The sequence below is a fragment of the Myotis daubentonii genome, chromosome X (genome assembly GCF_963259705.1).
Source record: "Myotis daubentonii chromosome X, mMyoDau2.1, whole genome shotgun sequence".
NCBI classification, from domain to species: Eukaryota; Metazoa; Chordata; class Mammalia; order Chiroptera; family Vespertilionidae; genus Myotis; species Myotis daubentonii.
Window position 1 is genome coordinate 44,939,239 of NC_081861.1, and position 20,925 is coordinate 44,960,163.

The 20,925-nt window shown below is 36.1% G+C and overlaps 1 pseudogene; it reads left to right on the plus strand.

The window, feature by feature from the left end:
* Positions 1-17,571: 17,571 nt before the first annotated feature.
* LOC132224382 (large ribosomal subunit protein uL23-like) lies at positions 17,572-18,075 on the plus strand (annotated as a pseudogene).
* Positions 18,076-20,925: the final 2,850 nt, after the last annotated feature.

The window sequence follows — 20,925 nt, forward strand, 5'->3', positions numbered from 1 at the left end:
GCTGGATAGTTGAGCCATTCTGAGCTGGATGAAATTGATAGCTTTTGGCAATCCAGTCAAGAGAAATAACCCAACAATCATGATGGTTTACTATAGAAGCACATGCTTTCAAATTGATAGGCATTTTTTCCGCAGGTTTTTCTTTCGTTCTTTCTTTTTTTCTTTTAGAGAAAGAGAGAGAGAGAGAGAGAGATCTGTTCGTTCACTGGTTGAAACTTTGTATGTTCCCTAACCAAGGACTGAATCTGCAACCGGAAACCTTGGCATAGAGATGATGTTTCAACCAACTGAGATATCTGGCCAGGGCTTCTTTCTGTAGGTTTTTAAAGTGATGTTTAGATCTTTAGGTTTTATAGTCCCATTGAAACAATATACTATTAATATTGGGAAGCAAATCAGTTAGAAATGGTCATATGCATTTATCTAAATAGGTTTAAGTTTTTAAAAATTTGACTATATTTGCACCAGTCTTTATAAATATATGGTTTAATCTAAATGTCCTTAATGGCGTTTTTGAGTAAGAATTTGTTTAAGAAGATCCTCTCACTACATAATTTTTTAAGCAGAAATATAGTAGACACAAAAAATATTTTAAGTTATTTGAATTAAAGTTTTGAGAATACAGAGTCCTTAGAGGATTTTTCTGAGTTAAGGTGGCTGTCTGGTTGTCTTTGACACTTTGTGTTTGTTTTCAACATACAACAATAACTGAAATATTTTTTTGTCTTGTTTAGTTGTTTTTAATAAACTTTAGAAAATACAGCCTGGACAAATAATAAAATCTTAATTTTTTAAAAAAATACTTATTGATTCCATTTTATTATCATCTAATTTTTGATTTTATAAAATTATATGTCAATTACATGTGATTACTTGTTTGCTTTATTCTTTTGACTAAATTGCCAAAAGCTATAGATTTCAGCTTATGATGGCATCAAAATTCAGCGTATTATAAAAAGGATAAAACTAACTTGACAGTGTATTTCTGCAATTATAGATTATAATTTGTTTTGTTCTTAAATCTTGAAATCAGAATAAAAATGTCAGCTACCTGGGTTATTTTCACTTTTAAGTTGAAAACAAGCAGGACAAGCAGGTGTGGGGAAAAATGAGCATGTCCAATCTATTTAGAGTCTTTATATTGATTCAAAGCCACTTTAGCAAAACATTCTTAAGCTTCTATTTCAGCAGAGCATTTGTTATTCAAATAAAACAACAACCATAAAATGAAGAGCTGGTAAATTAAGGAAGGTGTATTCTTTTCATAAAACTTAGAACATGATAGAATGCTTTTTTATTGATGAAGGTAGGTAAAATTACACACCTTCAGATCTATTCATAATGATTTAGAGTAGCATGTCAGTTCTATTTATACTTTTTTTAAATATTTTTTATTGATTAAGATATTACATATGTGTACCCTCTATCCCCCCACCCCCCGCTCATCCCCTCACCCCCCCGTTGTCCGTGTCCATTGGTTAGGCCTATATGCTTGCATATAAGTCCTTTGGTTGATCTTTTCCCCTTGCCCCCACCCTCCCCTACCTTCCCTCCAAGTCCCGACAGTCCAATCAATGCCTCTCCGTCTCTGGATCAGTCCTTGTTCATCAGTTTATGTTGTTCATTATATTCCACAAATGAGTGAGATCCTGTGGTATTTATCCGCTCTCCAGTTCCATCCATGCTGTGGCAAATGGTAAGAGTTCCTTTTTCTTCTTCCTCTTCTTAAAGAATACCTTTCAGCATTTCATATAATGCTGGTTTGGTGGTGATGAACTCCTTTAGCTTTTTCTTATCCGTGAAGCTTTTTATCTGACCTTCCATTCTGAATGATAGCTTTGCTGGATAAAGTAATCTTGGTTGCAGGTTCTTGCTATTCATCTCTTTGAATATTTCTTGCCACTCTCTTCTGGCCTGCATGGTTTCTGTTGAGAAATCAGCTGACAGTCGAATGGGTACTCCCTTGTAGGTAACTGACTGTCTTTCTCTTGCTGCTTTTAAGATTCTCTCTTTATCTTTTGCTCTTGGCATTTTAATTATGATGTGTCTTGGTGTGGTCCTCTTTGGATTCCTTTTGTTTGGGGTTCTCTGCGCTTCCTGGACTTGTAAGTCCATTTCTTTCACCAGGTAGGGGAAGTTTTCTGTCATTATTTCTTCAAAAAGGTTTTCAATATCTTGCCCTCTCTCTCCTTCTGGTACCCCTATAATTCTGATCTTGGTACGCTTGAAGTTGTCCCAGAGGCTCCTTACACTATCTTCATATTTTTTGAATCTCTTTTCTTTTTTCTTTTTCGGTTGGGTATTTTTTGTTTCTTTGTATTTCAAATCTTTGACTTGATTCTTGGGATCCTCTTGTCTGCTGTTGGATCTCTGTAAATTATTCTTTATTTCAGTCAGTGTATGCTTAATTTCTAGTTGGTCCTTTTTCATGTCCTCCATGGTCTCACTATACTCCTTGAGGGATTCATTAAATTTATCGGCGGTTTCCATAAAATTCTTGAAAAACCTTATAAACATGGCCTTGAACTCTATATCCAGTCATTTGCTTTCCTCCGTTTCTGCCATTTGTGACCTTTTTCTTTGTCTCCGCATTTTGGCTGCTTCCCTGTGTTGATAGAGTGGCCCTGCGCGCCAGGTGTCCTGTAGGGCCCAGTGGCTCAGCCTCCCCAGTTACCTGGGGTAGACACTCTTGGTGCACTCTTCGTGCCTTGGTTGTTGTAGGATCACTGGGAGGAATTGACCTCCAGGCCAATTGGCTGTGGGAATCAGCTGTGTCTGAAGTGGGAGAATGGTCCCCCTCTGACCACTGGGTGCAGTGGCTCCTGGATCTAAAGAGGTGCTAATTCAGCCCCTGCCTGAGGCCACACAGCAGGAGCCACGAAGAGGCTCAGCTGTGAAGCAATGCAAGCCGCTGCGGGGCCTTGGGCCTTCTCTTGGAAGTTCCGGGTCTGCCTGGCTGGGCTGTAGTTAGGTACATTCACATGCAAAAGCCTCTGCCGCAGCCTGGGTGGGGCAGGGTCTCAGGGAGTCAAAGGGCGGTGAAAGCAGCTATGGTGATTCTCTGTGCCCGGAGCCGCGCGTCTCAGTGTCCCTGTAACGGCTGCAAGCACCTCTGAGGGAAAGCCGCCCTCAAGTTCACCCGCTGCCGCCTTACAGACCAGCCTCTCCCCGTATGAGCCCTGGGTCCCCAGAGACCCGCTGGAACCGGAGTTCAGAGCAGTCGGGAGCTTGTGATTCAAAAAGACAGCCGCGTCCTCAGGCGCCACCCCCTTTCCGCGAGCACGAGCCGCCACCGTACCTCTGCACTTCACCTCCCCACCTCTGCACCTCACCTCCACAGCTCCCCTGGCTCTCAGCGTGCCCCTCTTTTCTTCTAGTTGTAGAAATTACACTCAGCCAGCCTTCCTGTTGTTCTGGACGATGTTTGCTCTGACCCTTGCGGTATTCTTCAATTGTTGTGTGAGGCGACAATTTCCCGGTGTTTATCTATGCCGCCATCTTAGTTTCTCCTCTCTATTTATACTTAACAAAATTCATATTCCACTTGAAGTAATAAGTCAATGCCTCATTATATTAGTTATCTATATATACAAAAGGCTAATATGCAAAGTGCCCCGTCGGGAGTTCGACCAGGAGACTGGGAGTTCGATAGCTCGCTATGACATGTGCTGATCACCAAGGGGCAGCACAGAATGAAGGAGGCCTCAGCCGGCAGCTGGAAGGCCTTGATCAGCCCTGATTGCCAGCCAGGCCTAGGGACCCTACCCGTGTACAATTTTGTGCACCAGGCCTCTAGTCCTATATAATAAAAAGGTGATATGCAAATTGACCATCATGCCCTCACACAAGATGGCCACCCCTATGTGGTCACAAGATGGCCATCACAAGATGGCCAGCAAGGGAGGGCAGTTGGGGGCAAACAGGCCAGCAGGGGAGGGCAGTTGGGGGGGGACCAGACCTGCAGGGGAGGGAAGTTAAGGGCAACCAGGTTGCCAGGGGATGGCAGTTAGGGGCAACAAGGCCAGCAAGGGAGGGCAGTTGGGGCTGACTGGACCTGCAGGGGAGGGCATTTGGGGGGGACCAGGACTGCAGGGGAGTGGTTAGGGGTGATCAGGCTGACAGGCAGAAGTGGTTAGGGGCAATCAGGCAGGCAGACAGGCGAGTGGTTGGGAGACAGCAGTCCCAGATTGTGAGAGGGATGTCTGACTGATGGTTTAGGCCTGATCTCCAGATTGGAGAGGGTGCAGGCTGGGCTGAGGGACACCCCCATGCCCCAGTGCACAAATTTCGTGAAACAGGCCTCTAGTGTTATTATAAAAGGAACGAGTACAAAATCACCTGCCAGTATAAGCTGCTAGAGTGAAATGAAGAAATACACCTATTATGCTCATATTATATATTCTTTCAAATCTGTAGACTCATGCTTTTCTTGCCAAAAAATTCATAATTCAATCATAAAAAATGCAATAGATCAATATCTGTGGCAGCAGCCTTTGATGTTAACAGGGGACCTGGCAGACATATAAAATCAAATGGATCAGAGAATATAGAAAAGTGCATTGGCGTAGTATTTCTTCTCTTCCTCCATGAAAAGTTTGGCATAATGACTTTTCAATATTAATATATTCATTAATAAGTTGTAGAGGCAGTCATGGAAACTATGACCATCTAACAGTGGTTGCATCCTTTTGTAATGGCAGTAAAGGTGATTTACTTTAGCCTTGGTACTCCCTGAGAAAATGCTCATATGTACCTAAGTGTTACTAGGTCTCTGACAAAAAAACAATTGAGGAAAAAAGAAAAGAATCCATGCTGATATCCACTATTAATTTATTGAATAAGCCTTAATTGAGGGCTTTCTATGGGTCAGGCACTGTGCTAGGTTCTGGCGACATGATAATAGGCAAAATGGACATAGTTTTTTATTTTGTATGGAGAAGGAAACCTATTGTGTGTAACAGACCTTATATGAATAATAACCAATTCCATATCTTTGGAGGTTATGATCAGTGTTAAGAAGGAAGGATAGGGTACTATTAGGGAGTTTAATTAAGTTGATTGGTCGAATATGGCTTTTTAAAGAATAACAATTAGCTTAGATCTGAAGGATCCATGCTATGCCAATTTTTCATCAGGCTACAAGGATATTTAAAAAATTTTATTTCAGTCTCATGTCTGACAGATCCAAAGACACAGTGCAACAGTTGTCTGATGAGTACATAGCTTAAACTATATATATATATATATATATATATATATATATATATATATATATATAGTTTCTAAAAGAAAACTGGAGGACATTAAACTCTACCACATTAATGCTTGGTTTATTGTTGAACAATATCAAGATTCCATAGAACACCTGGGGTAGCATTCTAACACTTAATAAGACTCTCTTTTATGGGCACCTTCCATTTTGGGCAACACATGTTTTAGAGCTGCCATCTAGTGACTACTACAATGACTACTAAATTAGGTCATTTATATTGGTAGGCAGTGTGGTGGTTTTTACACAGAAAAAAACCTACCCTTCCTAGATGCATCTGTTTATGCAGCTACATGTTGAATTCTTGAACTTCTTTCTTACATGAAAAGTAATTTTATGCACACATGGCAGAGTCACTGATGTAAAAAGGAGCCTAGGATAAGTTACCATTAAAAATAACAGAAAACTCATTTCAAATATTATTTTATCCTATTTTTTCATCCCAATTTTTATAAATCAATTTTGCAGATTTCCAAATGAATTTCCAAAAAGATAAACAAAAGTGACTATCTCTCCCCAACCTGGTGAAACAAAAATGGTTTTGCCCTAAATTTCATAGGTTAAGGTAATCATTTCTTTTTTCTGAAATAGAAGAGAATAGAAAATACCATCATTTATTGCACACAGTAAGAATAAATGCTTTTTGCCCTAGCTGCTTTGACTCAGTGAATAGAGCATCAGCCTGCAGACTGAAGGGTCCTGGGTTCGATTCCAGTCAGGGGCACATGCCTGGGTTGCAGGCTGGAATCCTGGAAGCACAGTAGGGGGCATGCAGGAGGCAACTGATCAATGATTCTCTCTCATCATATATGTTTCTATCTCCCTCTCCCTTCCTCTCTGAAATCAATAAAAATATATTGAAATACACTTTTGTGAAACATTTACTGTCTGTGTATGGGGCATAGTGTGTGTGTGTGTGTGTGTGTGTGTGTGTGTGTGTGTTCTGATTTGCACAGTATAATTCTAAGAATGACCCTCACCCTTGCATAAGCCCCTCCTCTTTAACTGGTGTGACTAGAACATATAAATATGAGATATCATTCCCATGTGTTAATTGCTTTATACAGCAAAAAAAAAAAAAAAAAGATTATCCAGGTGGATCTAATCTCATCCCAGATAATTTTCTCTGGCATGTAAGTGAAGGAGCTGTTAGAGAGATTGAAACATGAAAAGCATTCTATATGCAGTTGCTGGCTTTGAAGATGGAAGGGGCCACATGAAAAGGAATATAGGCTGCCTCTAGGAGCAGAGAGCAGCCCCTTAGCCAGTAAGACCTCAGTCCTACAACCTTAAGGAACTAAATTCCAACAACAACATGGCTGAGCGTGGGAGCAGATTCTTCTCCAGAGAATCCAGATAAGAGCTCAGCCCCACTAGATATTTGGTAATTTGTTACACAACAATAGAAATCTAATACAATTCATCAATACAGTTAATATAAGAGGTATAGGAAAATGCTTACTCATTATAGTGGCATAGACATGATCAAATAAAGATCAAATTATGAAGAAGAGGAATGATCATGAGACATCAGAAAACTTAAAGGAGAAAGGATGATGGCATGAGCAAAAAGTTTTTTGAAACCTATATAATTTTATTAACCAATGTCACCCCAATGAGTTCAATAAATTTTTTTTTAAAAAAAAGAAAAATGACTAGAAGAGAACAGAGGTGAGATACAAAAGACTGCAGAACATAGCAGGTGAAGACTTGTTCCTTATTATGTAAAACTATATCTTCATTATCAGAGAAAATGGGTTCACACCCATTTTAAATGTTTACATTGTAATTTATTTAATTAAACTTATAGTATTTTTTTCTTAGATAGAAATTTGGGGCTCAAAATTTCCTAAAGATATGTTCTGATGGATAACAAAGCTTGGGGAAAAATTAGAAGTTGCACAACCCATCTCTATAGAAAAGCTTTATTGGATTTGAACAAGCATGAATGAGAATTGAATGAAATTTACGGCAAAAAAAAAGCTGAAGACACTTTACTTAGATTGTTGCAGACTAATAAGTCAGGTGATCTCGTCGGTACATTTGTAGAATGGTAGCAGAAAACAAAACAAAAACATCGGAGAGCCCTGCTTGCTTAATGTACAGAATCAGGTAAAACACTGATGGATCCAAAGTAAGTGGGAAATTGATACCTTTTTGCACAGATTTCAATTCCTCTGAGACTTTGGGTAACAAATATAACCTACTTAAAGAAAGATTGTCTAAATTAAAACTCAGAGCTGTCATTTCACGAAAGGAAAATTGCTGAATAGGCTGTGATTGTTGCTGAAACACTGAAGCAATTAAAACCTTAAATGTGAGGATAGGCAAAGCGATGCTGGCTTCTCAGGAGAATACCATAAAACTTTAAATATCTTCTCTGCTCTAAACTGCTAAAAGAACTATCAGGAGAATTAAATTTTAAAATTCTTTCCTTACAGGGAAACTTCCTAGAAAACCATTAAGAAGCCACTATTATGAACAAGACAATTTTTTTTTTTCTTTTGGGGGTTTATGCAAGAAGAGCACAAGTGCTAGGCCCACTGAGAGTTAATATTCTAAGGAAATAGAAGATGAACAAGAAGCATTATCAACATTGAATAGCTTTGTCAATAATCATCAAATCCTTCTCCTCTTGTGTTGTAAATCTTTAACAGAGTTCAAAACAATAAAAATAAAACCACTTTCAACTTGAACTTCATGTACATTTAAATAATGGAAACCTCTTATATATGTACTTTCATTTAGTTTTGCTCCTATAACTTCTATTATGGTCCATCCTTGTAGACTTTCTTGGTCAAATTAAAGCATGTTTCCAGACTTCCTGATCTTATTTTCCACATCTAAGTGGTATATGTAAATGCTATATACCAGTGGTTCTCAACCTTCCTAATGCCACGAACCTTTAATACAGTTCCTCATGTTGTGGTGACCCCAACCATAAAATTATTTTCGTTGCTACTTCATAACTGTAATTTTGCTACTGTTATGAATCGTCATGTAAATATCTGATATGCAGGATGTATTTTCATTGTTACAAATTGAACATAATTAACGCATAGTGATTAATCACAAAAACAATATGTAATTATATATGTGTTTTCCAATGGTCTTAGGTGACCCCTGTGAAAGGGTCGTTCGACCCCCAAAGGGGTCACGACCCACATGTTGAGAACCGCTGTTATATACACTTCATTTCATGATTTTCAGTAGCACACATAAGGTTTCCCTTTTCCTTTCTGCAAATACTTATTGGTTACTCAATAACTTTGAAGCATCATGTCTGTAGGTGCTATTGATTAGATACAGATTTATTTCCAAGTAAGGGTGAAAAGGATGGTAAAGCACATTCAGGTATAGCCTAGAAGTCACTATATTGCAAGGGATAATGAGTGACTTGATTGGTGTAGTTAACGAGAGACACCAATGAATCAAGTTTTACCTCAGCCTTTAGAGAACGAATATATTTTCATTTATTCTAGTATGTTTAGGGCGTGGTCTTATTTGAAGTCAGGGAGAACTAATACCTATATAAACCTGTTCAATACTGTATAAAGCAGGCTCATTTACATGACCCATATATTAAAAGCATGCTACTTGAACAAAAGTTTCATTAATGACATTCATTTGTTTCCTAGTGTGAATATATGATTCTTGCTGTTAATATAGAGAAAAGTTTGCTAAATCAAATCTTAAGATATAATTAAATGGGAAGTATGATGTTTAGCTTCACTGCAACTCACTATTATTATTATTGTGGTGCATTTATATGACACTTTATATTTACCATGTGTAAGATAAATGACCTCATTAACTCTCCTACTGAGTTTGGGGAGTCAGGCTGAGCACATAACTCTATTGTTCAATTAACCAAGTGAAAAGCTTACAAACCTTCATAAGAATTTTTTTCGCCCTAACCAGTTTGGCCTAGTGGCTAGAGCATCGGCCTGCGGACTGAAGGGTCCCAGGTTCGATTCTGGTCAAGGGCATGTACCTTGGTTGTGGGCACATCCCCAGTAGGAGGTGTGCAGGAAGCAGCTGATCGATGTTTCTCTCTCATCGATGTTTCTAACTCTCTGTTCCTCTCCCATCCTCTCTGTAAAAAATCAATAAAATATATTTTTAAAAAGAATTTTTTTTCATAGTAGCTACTATTTGCATGGCACTAGTAGTTCCCAGCTAGTGTTTACACAGCTCTTCAAAACATTTCAGTAAATAAAGATCATGGTGCTAGAAATTAATATATATATATATATATATATATATATATATATATATATATAATTTTATCCTCACCCAAGGATATGTTTTATTGATTTTAGGAAGAGAGGAAGGGAGAGAGAAGGGGGAGGGGGGAGAGAGAGAAAAGTGACATAAACATTGATCAGATGCCTCCCGCACTCGCCTTGACCAGGACCAGGAATCAAACCTGCAACCTGGGTATGTGCCCTTGACCAGGAATTGAACCCTCGACCCTTCAGTGTATGGATGACGCTCCAACCAACTGAGCCACCTAGCCAGGGCTATCTAATACAATATTTTAAAATGTCTTCCTTGTGTTTATTGCAATGAGCTTGTGAAGGTAAAGGGAGACAAACATGATGAGGTTGAAGATAATTGATTTTGAGATAGAACAGCTGATTATTTAGGAAAAGCAATTACTCAGCATGAGGAAAGTACAGAGCTTTCCTCCTCTTTGCTGTCTCCTTGCCCCACTCACACACAAACAAACATGTTTTAGAACTTCCAATCCTAATCTCTAAGGAGTCTGAATCTATAATATCAAAATCAAAACAAAACCCAGAACTAAGCCTATGTTCGCATCATACAATAATTGGCCTATCTTATTTTTCAAAGTTCATTTTTGAAGTTTCTAACACAACTAAAAAACGCTCCCATTAAATAATCCTTTTCTTAAAAACATACAAAATATACATAAGCTTAAATAATCAGATAATCTCTTTGTATGACAAATTTCCCTTAGTAGATGATATTGCAGTGAGCAAACTGTCATTTTCAAAATGCCAGAAGCTATCTTCTAGATAACAAGCCTAAAAGGCAAGGGGTCAAAAACTCTTGCCCCTTAACTTTGAAACTTCAATGGGAAACTGTGAAATTAACTGAAATAGTAAAATTAAAAATGCTCTAAATTCTTCTGTCCCTTTGCAACTGCTCAATCCCAGAATCCAGCATTAATTTCTAGATTATTGGTTAGAAATAGAGCACACTGTGCTACCAGTGAGTTTTCAAAGGATTATGTAAAGTAAAAGAGTAAAAACTTTTCTGTGAATGCCATATTATCTTAGTAGTCTTAGAAATAAAAATATAATGGATATTGAAGAATATGAGAAAAAGAAAATTAATAGGTATCCTTAGCTAGAATAAGTCTTCCTTGTCTTACGTTAAATGAAGCCCTCAACCATAGGCCCTAAGGTCTTCAATAAAGGGATATTTTGTCTCATAACTGAGTATGCAACATTTGATAGGTCATTCAAAATAATCTTAAGTTATATTGCCTTACTAGTTTTTAAAATATATTTTTATTGATTTCAGAGAGGGAGGGATAGGGCAAGAGAGATAGAAACATAAATAATGAGAATCATTGATCAGCTGCCTCCTGCACATCCCATACGGGGAATCGAGCCCACCCCCTAGTTGGATGCTCAACCACTGAGCCACTACAGCCAGGCACTGCCTTATTAGTTAACTTTTTATTTTGTCTTCCTGTTGGTTCAGGTGTCACCTTGGAAGGCACTATCATCTTTTCAGTGCTTATAGTTTACAAGCTTACTTTGACTTGACCCGAATGTAGCCACAAATGTGGAGGACATTGAGGTCTCCTGTTGGCAACAGGAATTTAGAGTCCCACAAGTAATTTAGAAATAATTTTCTCAATGGTGGTTTGTGGTGGCAAACACAAGATCACTTTCCATGTTGTATTTTATGGTTATTTCACGAAAAAATATGAGAGTAAAAGAGAAGCATATGTGGCATGAAAATTGCTGATGACATGAGACAATATTTAAAAAATTAACACTAATCTAATTCCCTTAGATTTCTTTGGAAGATTCCTGTTTGAATTCTTGATGAGTTTTTTCTGTTTCTTTAACCTTCCATTACTTTTATTACAAAGATGGGAGAGTCTAATCCAAATACTTACTGGTTTTAAACACACCATGGGAATAAATACAGAATAATATAACTATTACTCCTCCTCCTCTTAAAATGTTCTTGACTACTAGGGATACAATAAATTATCAGAAACATTTATAACCATCCCATCTTCCCCCCTGTATTGAACATAAAGTTTTTATTTAAAATCACGATTATGACAAGGGAGGTAGAATTTGTCTGATCTCCAGATTTCTCACCAAACATATGGGCAGTCTTTCATGAAGATACTGTGTTGATTACTGTGTTAATCTGTTATATTGATTTAAGAATGAGAAGTCCAAATATGAGTAAAAGGTGAGTTTTGGAAGCAGCATTGTTCTTCTCTGAAATTACTTATGATCTTACAAACCACCCTGATAAGATTAAATTACCTGGTGACATATTAAGTGATCTGAAGCACATGTGCAAGAATTTTAGCTGCACACTTATTTAAATACGTAATTTAACAGAATATGTTTGGTAAAAAATATTGACATTACATTATAATGTCAACGTTAGGTAGACTAAAGAAAATAAGCTCGTTTAAACATGAGTCTATTAGATATATAAAATAGTACTCTCAAAAGCACGCAGACAACAATATCTAATAATCCTCTCTGTACCTGTTTTCCAGGAGCACTTTTGAAAAGCTAGTTTTCAAAATCATAATGTCAACTTTAAAATGATGCTTAGAGAAGAATATCATGTTATCATTCAACACAATGAAGCTTTTACTGCCTCAGAGTGATCTGATCATTCTACAGTGTACCCTCTGGCAAGAGTCTTGAATTACCCAATATATAAAATATGGATAATGCCTAGTTTGTTTAAAGATATAAAGCTGTAAAAATAATTTCATGAAGCCATTTCTAATATTACAAATATTGATGCTTGATATTATAGAAAATAATTAATATAACCTTACAGAGGAGACAAATTATTCACAAAAATGTCCATATCTCTAAGCTCTCTTATTCATTATTCACTATGTGCCAGATAATATAATGGAAGATTTCTGGAGACCAACATATAAATAAAACATAGTCCTTATCAAGAAGTTCACAATCTTCTATGAAAAACTCATAACAAAGATTGCTATCCAGTTGCTTACCTAAATTATTTTCTCCATACATTAAGGGCTTTTTGAGTGTTCTCAGAAAATACACAGCTCACAAGAGTGCGTGTTGAATAGACTTAGGGCAAATAACCTGAGAGGAGGAAGTCATTGGATAGCCGCCAAGATGTGCTTAGTTCAAAATATGTTATTTATCATAGCTAAGCAAATTAGAATGTGGCTGGGAAAGTAAAGATATGAAATGATAGACAAGGCACCTGTCAGAGTCCCTACCGCAGATACGGTTCTCAGTGTAAGGGGACAATTGTAGAAAACTACACTATTGGTTGAAACAAAACAGAGGGTCAAGAACAACCTAACATTTTTCCTCAACTTCAAATTTGCCATTATTAGGGCTTTGCAAATAATCTAAAAACTCAAGTTCGAGAGATATAAAATTCTTTTTAAAACATAGTTAAATATTCGTTTGTATTATTTTTCATTTGTTTCCACACAAAAATTAGTCCTCCATAAATAAAATTCTCTTAACAGCTTAAAATGAAACCTGTATGCCCTGCTGCTGTGGCTCAGTGGTTGACAATCAATAGTCACAGTTTGATTCCTGGTCAGAGCATATATGCCCAGGTTGTGGCTCAGTCCCCAATGGGCATGCAGGAGGCAGCCAATCAATGATTTTCCTCTCATCATTGATGTTCCTATCTCTCTCTCCCTCTCCCTTCCTCTCTAAAATCAATAAAAAGTGTATTTTTTAAAACATGAAACCTTCAGGCAACTAAATACACCAACTTATCAGAAATTTTACAATTGTGCACCTAAATTACAGATGTTATAATTCCTAATGCATTACTTCCCAGGAGGCTGCTCAAGGAGATTAAAAAAAGAAAAAAATGATTATTACTGAATATTAGTCTGATAAAAACACATAAAATTTTACAAAATAATCTTATATGAAGAAAGAAATGTTCTGCTCTAATAATGTTAATTTATTTGTATGCTTATCTCCAACATTTTTCAGTAGTCAATGCTGACATTGAAGTTATGTATGTGTTTTTTAATTATTTTGCAAAGCAGACACATATTTTTAGCTCGACCAAGATTTTAGTATCCTTATTTGGGAAAACTATTAGGGGTCAACACTATTTTATGAAGGAAAGAAATCCTTAACTATATCCTGGAAAAAATCCACAATATACCATTAATCTAGATCCTGAATTGAAACATTGAACATTTTATCACATATGTTATTGATTTCATCATAAAAAATCTCACAGCATTCTTTCCAGGAGCAATTAGAAGTCCACTGGAAAAACACTGTCACTTGTAAAAGGGACATTTTTGGAAATTGTTAAGATTTTATAAATTTTAAAATAATGCAAAAATCTGAAAACATAAATTACATACATATATCTAGAGACATACTTGGATAATTGCAAGAAATTTTAGTGTGCTAAATAAATGTTCCAGCAATGCAGAATACAATCTATAATAATAAAAGGGTAATATGTTAATTAGACCAGACATCATTCCAGATGTCCTTCCTGATGAAGCAGGGCAGGAAGCAAGCCAGCCTGGGTCCCAGGTGCCTGCTGGCGGCCAGATGAGGGAAGCCCGGGTCACGGGTGTTGGAGGGAAGCCGTTGCCGGCAGCTGAGGGAAGGAAGGCCTACTCTTGCACAAATTTTCATGCATCAGGCCTCTAGTTCATTTAATAAGATGAAAAATCTCCCAAAGTAGCATGTATAATACAAATAATTGTGATTTTATTTCATGATAAAAAATTAGAGCAAATACTGCAAGAGAGATATAGTGAATTGGGTCAAAACTGACAGAAAAAGAAAACTATATTTTTTATGAAAATAATTTCAAGTAGTAAATTCTTAAATATAAAAATTAATCACCTTACTGACTACATTATTCCCTATCTGTGTATTTCTCATAAATCATCTTGAGTTGGCTATGCTTTCTAAAGTGACTAATTTGGAAGATTGCTTAAAAGGAGTGAAAAAGGGATGAAAATAAATTTAAAATGACTGGGATATATTACATTTATGAAAAAACAAAATAGACGAGGTAGGCAAGCATGTAAAATTATGGGAAACAGTATGTTCCTATGATCTGTCTGTATATTTTTTGTTGGACATTTCTACCCTAAAACTGTCCAATAAATATTTAGTTGTTGAATAAAATGAACAGGGCTTGGAACACATATGGAGTTTGTCTTGGGTGTTCATAATAAAAACACTTCTATGTAAAATGCTTGGATTTCATCATATGGAAATTGCTAATAAATGGAAGCCAAGAAAAAAAATAAAATGAATTTTTCCTTAGGCTTTCAAGAGTGAAGGAAAAGAAACAATTTCATTAATTATCCTCTTCTTTTTTAAAAGATCATTGTGATCTTGCCAAGGAAAAGGTAGGTGGAACAATTCCAAAATCTGAGACAGAAAGAACTAATGATATTCCTTGTTAAAACTTTCATTTAAAAATGTAGTAAAATTTGATTGCTAATTATAATTATGTTTTGACACAAAATGACATTTCTCCCTAGTGTTTTGCTTGGTCATACCATTATCTGCTTATTTTTTTCACAGGTAGAAAAATGACTAAGCTCTAGACATAAGATGTTGCAAACTGTACAAAAGAATAAAGTGTTCTCATTATGGTTATTTTTCTCCTTGTTTCTCTTTTGAATGGTAACACCCACTCTCACAATGTTTTAGTTTGTCAAATTATAACTAAATATTTTGATGAAATTTCAATGTCTTCTGAAACTTCACACTGATTAAAGTCAGGCTGACACTAACAAAAAACTTAACTTGAGGCTACAACGAATGGAAAGTTGCTGGCCAAGCAGGCTTCTGTTTTTCTTTATTACTTATGCATAGACAACAGAAGCTGCAATTTTCTTTAAAAAAAAAAAAAGGCTCTGACCGGTTTGGCTTAGTGGATAGAGCGTCAGCCTGCGGACTCAAGGGTCCCGGGTTTGATTCCAGTCAAGGGCATGTACCTTGGTTGCAGGCACATCCCCAGTGGGGAGTGTGCAGGAGGCAGCTGATCAATATTTCTCTCTCATTGATGTTTCTAACTCCCTAGCCCTCTCCCTTCCTCTCTGTAAAAAAATCAATAAAATATATTTTTAAAAAAAGAGGATCAAACAAGTCCAACAGAGATATTTAAAAATAATCCTGGATGTTGTCTTGAATACAGGAGAGCAGGAGAGCTGCCTATCTCTATATTAAGTAATGATTTCTGTCCTTCCCATAGCATTTATTTTGTGGAGATCTTTTGGTATAGTGATTGCTCTTCCTTTTCTAAATCTCAGCTGAAATATTTAGGCTCTTGGTCAGCTGTTCTCAACTGGGGGTGATCTTGCCCCTCAGGAAATACTTGGCAATGTCTAGAGTCATTTTTGACTCTGATGATTGAAAGAGTGTTCCTTTTGGCATATAGTGGGTGAAGGCTAGGAATGCTGTGAAACAATATGCAATGCATAGAACAATCCCCCACAACAAAAAATTATTTGGTCCAAAATATCAATAAATTATTAGAACTGATGTCTAGCTATAATTTGCCAGTCGCTTAATCCCTTTTTATTTATAGCAATTCTTTACTAAGAGATTTTAGGGTTCTGTATTCAATGATATGTATCTCACATATATCAGCTCTTTTTATTTTATTTTTAATTAAATTTTAGTGGGGTGACATTAGTCAACATGAACATATAGGTTTCATGTGTGGATTACTAAATTAAAAAATCTGTATAGGGTACATGGTCTTATATCAGCTCTTTTTAATCTATTTTCCATTAAAATCTCTTAAGAGATAGGGAGTCATACAACATTCTACATAGAGGTCTTATAATAGTCACCTGAAGCTATTTTATAATTCTCCATATGGTTATGCTTCCTTTTCATTACTTATATGATATATACCTATTTATTTTAAAAATGATGCATTTTTATTCCAAAAATTCTTGAACACCTGACCAAATGCAACATTGTTATTCCTCTAGTGTTTCAAAATTCAGTGGCTAATAAACTATGTAAAAGTTTTGATTATTTTTAACAACAAAGAGAGATATAGTAGACAATTCTATATTGAAACTGCCTCACCCAAGAAAAAATATTTATTTTTAAAAAATCCATTATCACATTTTTAAATTCAATTTTTATTTTTATTTAATTTGCATTTCTGTGATGATTAGGGACTTTGAGCATCTTTTCATATGTCTATTGGCCATTTGTATGTCCTTTTTAGAGAAATATCTATTCAGATCCTCTGCCCATTTTTTAAATTGGATTTTTTTGTTTGTTTTGTGTTTAGTTTATGAGTTCTTTATAAATTTCAACCATATTTTTAAAATTACTATTTTTTTCATGTGAAATTTGAAATTTCAGAGTTCTTTGTAGTAGAGATTAAAAATTAAAGGAAAAGAAATTAGCAAGTTCATCTTATGTGCCAAGTGCTTTATATTTATCTTACTAAAGCCTCTCTTACAATCTCTGTGAAAAAGTGCCATTAACACCAATTTATATAGAGAGAAACTGGCCATAGAGGGATTATAAGTAATCCTGGTCAACTGACCAGGATTCTATTTTAGTTTTGTTTGAAAACCTAAAACAAAATAAAAAAACAACAACAACATGGTGTTTTGATAAACAACTAAACATGCAAAGTAAATTAATTTATAACATGCAGAGTAGATTAATTTATGTCAGCCTACTTTATATATAACTATAATAACTAGCTTATAAGTAGGTTCTTTAACAAATGAGGATTTCATTAATTCCTCAAACTTTAATTAAGTACCTGTTGTATATGCTACGTGATAGGAGATATAAAAATGATTAAACAGCATCCTTATTCCTTGAGGACCTCACAGTTGATTGAGGGGACTACATAATTAAAGTGCAACACAGGGTAGCAAATGTACTAGTATTATAACAAAACACTGGACAAACTAGTAGCTGGAAGGGGTGGAGTAGGACAGTATAGACATGCTACTTCCATATCCTTGCTGTGGGTATCTATGATAACCCCATTTTACCTAGATACATAAAATATTTTTGCTTTTTATGAAGACGGCCCTGAAAGCTAAGAAGGAAGCCCCTCCCCCTCCCAAAGCCGAAGCCAAAGCAAAGGCTTTGAAGGCAACTAAAGCAGTGCTGAAAGGCATCCAAAGCCACAAAGAAAGATCCACAGGTCACCCACCTTCCGACAGCCAAAGACACTAAGGATCCGGAGGCAGCAGCCTAAATATCCTTGGAAGAGCGCACCCAGGAGAAATAAGCTTGACCACTACGCCATCACCAACTTCCTCATGACTAGGGAGTCAGCCATGAAAAAGATAGAAGACAATACACTTGTGTTCATTGTGGATGTCAAGGCCAACAAGCGCCAGATCAAACCGGCTGTGAAAAAGATCTATGACATTAACAGGGCCAAGGTCAACCCCCTGATCAGGCCTGATGGCGAGAAGAAGGCATATGTTCGACTGGCTCCTGACTATGATGCTTTGAATGTTGCCAACAAAATTGGGATCATCTAAACTGAGTCCAGCTGCCTAATTCTAGATATAAAATTTTACACTGCAAAAAAAAATTACCAGTAATAGCTTAAATGGTCATATTAATGATATTACTCCACAAATTTCTACTATAGTAAAATAAGTTCTCTTTATTTGTATTCTCTTTGTGTGATATGCTCTACATTTTATACTTACAAAAAACTCTTTGGGATTAATATTATGTTTATCTTACAGATGAAGAAATTTAGGCTCAGGGAGGTTATGAGTCTTTCCCAAAGCCACACAGCTAATAATTGACAGGAGAAAGAAACAAATTTTGGTCACAATGAATGTCATGTTTTCAGTTTCCCTGAATGCTTTGTATACTTCCTTTATCCCCTTGCATATCACTTCTCTCTGTCAGTCCTTTTCACTTATGTTTTTCCTCCCTTTACCTCTATATCTTACCTAACAACCATAAAACACCAAAACATGTATTTTGCCTTATCTGGCATATATAGTAAAATTTTTATATTCTTACTTTTAATTTTAAAGATTAAGAAATATTGTACTATTTATCTGTAAAAACATGTTGCTTTCTACTTATGTGATCTCTGATAGCAAGAAATGTCTCTCCTACCTATGAACTCCTTTTAGCCCTTTCACTCAGCTCCATTCACATGGTTCTTTTCATATTCTCCCTTGTATTATATTATGTTTATGCTCCAAAGGCCTAGCACAGTGCTTTGTACATAGTAGCCACTCAAGAAATATTTGTTGAATAAGTTTTAAGTAAGCCATTGACTTAAAAAAAAAAAGACTCTCAGAAACTTTAATGAAGTCTCCTTTCAGTTGCATTCATATCTCTAAAAAAGCCAAATGCTATCATATTGATGATAATTACAGGGAACAATTATTACCAATCAATTCTTCCTCCAAGATCAAATATTTCAGCTTAACAACATGAAAATGTATGTTGACATTTTCTTTCTCTTTATGCTGTAATAAGGGAGATGCTAAAATGAGTCAAAAGACCAGGCCAAATGATACAATTTAAAAAATCACAGTCCAGTTACCTGAACTAATTTTTCTGTTTTAAAATTAGAATTGTCCACTTTTTAAAAAACACTTTCTGGTTAACCTACACATTTTGAACTCATGAAGAATCATTTCACCAGAGGAGATCTAAACACTTTAAACTCATTTTTGCAATCATTCTCATGAAAGAATTAAACAGGCTTGGGAATTCAATTAAGAGATTTTAAACATGACAGCACAAAGATACTCCATACATTTATGGGTCATTCCTGGACCTTTTCCACAAACTCCTACCACCCCTACAGTTGCAATTAGTGTACACCTGCAAGTCCTCCAGTTCTTTCCCTCCAGCTAGTTTCCAACTACTTCATCTACGCGCCTGCAACACCAGACATCCCTGCTCTCGGCAGGAAAAGGGATCAGAAAGCAACCCATCAAGCTCAGAGACCTGTTTTCTAAGCTGACATTCTAGGACTCTGCAGCCTTACTTCTGCTGAGTAGTGGAGTCAGGCTGCTCCCATCCACTTCTACTTCTCTTTTCCAAGGGTCAAAAACCTGATTGGCTCCTGACAATGAATGCTTTCAACTCTTTAACTCCACCTGACTTTCCCAGCTTGAAGGATTTCAATGGATTTTCTCATTTGTACGGATTGGCACTACAGATCCATTAGCTCAGTAGGCACATTTGATTTCTTGGTTCTCAAACACTTGACAAGCTCTTGACCTCTGGCACCACATGGGATATAAAGTTCTGGTTTGCCACTCTGTCCAACTCTTCCTCTTCCAGCTTCTGCTTGTCTAACAATACCATATTACTGCCTGTAGAACCAGCAACGGGAACCAAAGTTCTTAATTTCTGGCTTATTTCTTCTTACATGAAAGGGACAAATACTGAAAAAACCTATAGTGTCTCCTTCTGAAAGAATTATTTCTCTGTGAAAATAAAGACAATAACCTAGAAGAAATGTAATATTTCTCTCTTAGGGAAGATTCAGACTTCCTTTAGCAAGAAAATAAAGCCTCAACATTATTCTGTTGTACTCTATGTCTTAAGGTTTCAAAAATTCCAAGCTAGTAGTGATATTAGTTTTTCTTAACAAGTTGTAGTCATCTTGGACAAATACCCATTTTATAAAACAACCTATTTATTTGTACTGATATATTGGGAAGCAATTTGTTTTAAACATGTAAAAATACCAAACTGAATCCAAACTATATATCTATCAATGTAGATAATTGCAATAAAATTTCTTAAGATAGAACCTGGAATACAGTAAAAGTTCAGTAAATATTTGTTCAAACAAGAGATCACTGGAGTTTTTCAATCTAGTTGAGATTTTGTCAAGAATTTATACAGAATTAAGGAGGATGTAAGATAAAGAAAATAAAAGAGAAACTTTAAATAATTGTTCAAAAACTTGCCTTGTTAAAGATACAGAGCTAACAAAGAATCAAAGAGAAATATGATACACATGGAAGCTTTAGTTTTATACAGGAATTCTTTGTAATTAACATTTCTCATCAGTCTGCGACAAAGCAAAGTAAACCTAATTTCAATATTAAGTAGGCTACATCACCACTATTGTTTTGTCCCTTCTGACATTCAGTATCAGGAATTTGCCAATTTGATTTCTATGTTAGCGCAGTCCTGTATATAAGATGGAAGAAAATATTCCCATTTCTAGATTACACATATTTGTTTGCCATTGATTTGCATATAATTAGTATTTTATTTTATTTATTGATTAAGGTATTACATATGTATCCTTATCCCCCATTTGCCCCCCCACTCCCACCCCCCACTCATGCCCTCACCCCCTGGTGTCTGTGCCCATTGGTTATGCTTATATGCATGCATACAAGTCCTTTGGTTGATCTTCTCCCT